Source organism: Cupressus sempervirens, chromosome 1 (genome assembly GCF_028749045.1).
Source record: "Cupressus sempervirens isolate cs-2001-9-10 chromosome 1, ASM2874904v1, whole genome shotgun sequence".
Classification (NCBI taxonomy): domain Eukaryota; kingdom Viridiplantae; phylum Streptophyta; class Pinopsida; order Cupressales; family Cupressaceae; genus Cupressus; species Cupressus sempervirens.
The window spans coordinates 271,513,869-271,518,993 of record NC_143118.1 but is presented as its reverse complement, the minus strand read 5'-3'; positions in this window follow the sequence as shown (position 1 = coordinate 271,518,993).

Here is a 5,125-nt window from a genome sequence, read left to right as displayed (position 1 = left end):
TTGGCCAATTTCCTTATGACCAATAACCTCTTCCAAAATCTTCTAATCCTTCTTTAATTTCAATTAAAGGCTAATCCCATCATTTCCTACCCCTAATCCCAACTCAAAATATTTAATTAAGATTAAATATTAATCCTCATGTTTATTAAAAAAGTTTTAATAAATATCTCCTCAACCCAAACCCTTGAAATAAATAAAACTTTATTTATTTCCTAAAAATCTAATTTATCCTCATCCTAAGAAGTTCTAGACTCTTCTAGAAAGTCTTCATCCTCATCCTAGGAAATTCTAGACTATTCTAGAAAGTCTTTATCCTCATCCAAAGTCTAGACTCTTCTAGAAGATGTCTTTAAACATAATCCTAATCCCCTCCTAACCTTGTCACATTCCCTAAACATGAATTAAAACTTCCTAACCCAAGCCAAAGTTAACAAATATCTCCTCCTTCACCCACCCTCATTAAATGCCATCCACTTGCCTATCCCTAAGCTAATCCTAAACCATCTTAATCCATCCTCTAATCATTTGCACAAGCCTAAGCAAGCTTAAAACCCTCCTAATCAAGTCCAAGTCAAAATTTCTCTCATCTCCCTCAAAATATCTCAACCATAAAACTTTATGAAGTCCACTAGGTCATAAATGACTCTTACAAGCCCTTTTATTGCTCTTACAAGTCATTATGAGGGTCTTTATGAAGATTTTATCCCTTGAGCCTCCTTTTTTGACTCATCCTTCCCCTTTCCTCCATCCTCTCACCATGTGACATGTGTCACTCCTTGATTGGCTATAAGGAAGCACAATCCATGTGCTCTCTTCTCATGCAATCTGAGCCCTCCATGAGCTTTTTCCCATCCTTGCATCTTAGCCCTCAATCCCTCAAGCCTCTTGCCTATAAATTGGATCCTTCCCCTTTGCAAAATAACACAATCCATGAAGTAAATTTATAATGCTAATTTGAGAGCCAAATCCATACTAAAGCCATCTAGCCACACCAAAAATCCACAATCATCCATTGAAGCCTTTGGAAGCATATTGAGCATACATCCTATCTATTTAGATAAAGCTACTCAACAAAAGAGCTTCTTATTGAGAGAGTCCATTAATGGCTCATATTCTCAATTGAGAGTTCATCTTAGTCTATCTTGAAATTTATGAATTTTGTTTAGTTTATAGAAGCTTTATTTAAATTTGGTTTCTATTAGCATACTAACATTGCTCATATACGATAGTAATGTCATAAAGAATATTATTTTAATATATCAAGTATATATATTGTAATACAATTTTTTAATATAGTATTTTTATATTAAAATATATCTTAATCATAATATTATGATTTATTATATTAGATTATTATTATTATAATATGATATAAAATATTATTATTTTAATATTATTATTAATATTATTTTATATATGTAGTACTTATTTATTATATGTCAGAGTGGGGACATTACAGTCGTCCCCTCTCGAATTTGCTTGCCCTCAAGCAAAAATCTTCATACATAGGCTTTATCATAGACACAAAACATATTTGCATTCAAAAGATGAGAGATTTATGAAATACACATGAATAAAAACATAAAGCATACACAATGTAGATAGATGAAGACACAGAGAAAACACGATGCAAACACATCATACATAACCTTGATTAGATCCCAAAAATTAACAATGCGCAATGACTATACTTCTTCATTAGGCTTATGAACCTTGCAACCACAAAATAAGCATTAGTACATGCATATAAATATATATAAACTTCAAAGAGATTTGAATAATAATTAGTTAATCCAAGCCAATTCCATACTAAGCCGAAGAGCAGAACTTTGGCCCCCTTGGCCCCAGTGGTGGGTGTTAGGCATCCACACGAGGTGGTCTACTTAGTGGATTGCTTGTTTGGCTAGAAAGGTTCTTGTGAAAAGGAGCCATTACTATCTTTCCCTTAACTAGCACTACAATAGGGTGTTTTCTCCTGATTGCAGACTCAATAGGAAAGTGGTAGGGTTCCCTTTTCTTATTTACATAATCCTTTGGAAGGAGTCTTTCTCCTTTTCCTTATTACAATCATCATAAGATGGTAGATTTACAGTGCAGAGGGCACGTGAGACAAGCTCCAAGCGTATCCAACAAGTGCTCGAAACTACTCTGCCTCTCCCTCCACCAACTCCCTACCTTAGGATATCATAATGTGGATGAGAAGAAAAGTATTAAATTTAATTGACTTAGTTCATTTGAAAGATTCCTTCTTATAGTACACAAACAACTTTCTCTCTCCTTGTTACGATCATCTTGATGGTAGAATGACGGTGCAGAGGACGTGTGAAACAAGCTCCAAGCATATCCGACAAGTACTCAAAATTACTCTGCCTTTCCCCCCACCAACTCCCTATCTAAGATTACATAATTTGGAAAAGAGATAGACTCATTGTACTATAATTGAAATGTATTCTAATTACTATGTTTTCCTTAAATCAACATATTTATATTTCATTTTTTTCATTTTTTATATATATATTTTTCATTTTCATATATTCTAATTTCATTTCTTTGTAACTAGAATCATTGATTGATTATTCAATATTCTTCACACTAACAAATGTGTCAATAATCAAAAAGATACTAAAAACTATATCTTATTTTAACAATTTTTCATATGATAACAAAATATGAAGAAGATGTATAAGTTACCTCCTTACCTTTCTAAAATGGAGTAGCAATTTGAAAGCACGTAATAATCATCACCTAAGTTCTGTACCTTATTTCTTTTGAAGATTTTATTGCTTGAAATGTGTTGGATATCTCACCATATTTAACATCAAAATATTGCTATCTTTCTTCCTTCAAAATATTAGATGTTGGCTGCCTTTGATGACTCTGAATCATGCATTACATCAAATCGTAGTTTGAATTGTATTGGATATCTCTAATTTAGATAGTGATGGTGACTATGTTATAATATTAGATTTAACTCATTTTGGTGGGATGCTCAATACATTATTGTCTAATCAATTCCCATCTTTTTGAATATGATACTTCTCTCAAATTTCAAATTTAATATGTTGTCTCTCAAGTATTGACATCATTGTAAACCATTGTCAGCTCCTCTATATTATTAACATTGTTGTCCAATCATTACTTTCTAAGTTGGTAATATTCAAGACATTGTTAATTGGCTTCACATTCAATTTACCATCATAATTGCTATCTATTGTAATGGATGTTCACCACACCCTTTTAATCACAGATTTGTTTCTTGAATATTGAATGCTTTCATATTTATGAAGTAGGCACTTCCCTTATCTTTTCTGTTCGATACTGTGCGGTGGCTCTTTCATGCAGCTACTCCTTAACACTCACGATTCTTTTGTTAGGTTTTACTCTAACTCTAATATGATTATATATTACTGAATAGATTATTTTGCTTTTATGCTTTTGAAAGACATTCCTTGAATTTTATTGTGCCATTATTTCTGTCTACTAACTTTTGATGGTGAATGATGTTTGCACATAGTTTATATGTTGTCCCTTATGTGGAAGATAGCAGACCCGTGCATGTTGGTTCTCGTAACATTAGATGCGCTTCTTTGTATTATCTATGATAACTTATGATATTTAAATATCATCACTCAATCTTACTCCATGCCGTTAATATCTATGAGCATTTGAAGATGGATTAAAGTCTCTTCACATTTGAACTTTGTGTTAGGAACTCCCATCTCGGCTTCTTGTTTTTTCTTCCCATTTAGATATTTTATTTTGGATTCTTATCATTGATTTTTGGTTTTTGATGCCACTTTTGCTTCATTTTATTTATTTTTTATTATTTTTCAGTTCTCAAATGTCGTCAACTTTGATTGCTTCTATCGTTGACGTGACATTACCCTCTAATTTTCTGTGATAATAGCAATTGGGAGAAAGGTGGAAAAAATGTCATTATAGTTGAAATGTGAAATTAGAGAGAAGTTGTGCCTCTTAAATCTTGTATATCCTTGGATGATATTGTCGCAATGACTGGGTCAGTTATTGTTAGTTTCACACATATTTTCTTAATATTGTGTGATGTAAAATAACATGATGCACTGCAACCATCGAATATTATCATGATTTGCGATATTATAATCTTCTCTTGTTTATAGTTTGCCTTTCAAATAATTGTTCCCAACTAGAAAAGACCTCATCTCTGCCTGAGTTGGATGTACCATACAGAATCGATGATTTGAGAAAACAACTCAAAGAAGAAAGGGAAGCTTGGAAGGCTTTGTCTCTAGAACTTGATCAAGAACGAAATGCTGCTCAAACTACTACTGAGGACTTTTTGGCCATGTTATCATGGATTCAAAGTGAGAAGGCATCTGATTGACATACGTGATCACACCATTGCACATATATGTAGTGAATATATAAACAACTCTTAGCATGTACAAAAAATCGGTAATGCCCATCGTTAATGTAAAGATGTCTATTTTGAAGGTAGTATTTAGAGGCATTATCATTCAAAAGTTACTAGATTTTGGGATTAACTTCGATTCAGTTCAGTTCACAACCCAATTCAGCTTAATTATCTCACTGGAACTCAGTCTATTTCCAAAAATATATAAAACCTACAACATTTCTCTATATTTTTGCCTTCACAACACGATGGCTTTGCCTTTGGAAATTTTTTTCATTGTCTCAATGCCTCAGGTTTGTCATCCCATTCATTCTCTCCCCGAGGTTGTAGACCTGTAATAGCTGAATCATAAATTGAATAGGGATCCTTGTATTATATTAATATCAGGATCACGTCCTGATCTTCAAATTTTCTTCACAGGATGGAGAATTGGTGCTCTATACCATTTGTAATGAACCCAAATTTGGAGTCCATCATTTATTTTTGACTTAATCTCTTATCTATTTCCTTTGCATTATATTTCCTCCAATTTTGTATAGATTTCCTTATATTCTCCAATCCGCCCTTACCAAGGTTATAAATCCATATATATTAATTGAAAGGGTCATGTCCTTTAGTAATATTAATTAAATATTAATAATGTTAATTGTATTAATTATATATTTATATTAATAACCTTAATTATATTAATTAATAGCATATGTTATATTAATAATTACGTTATATCAATTA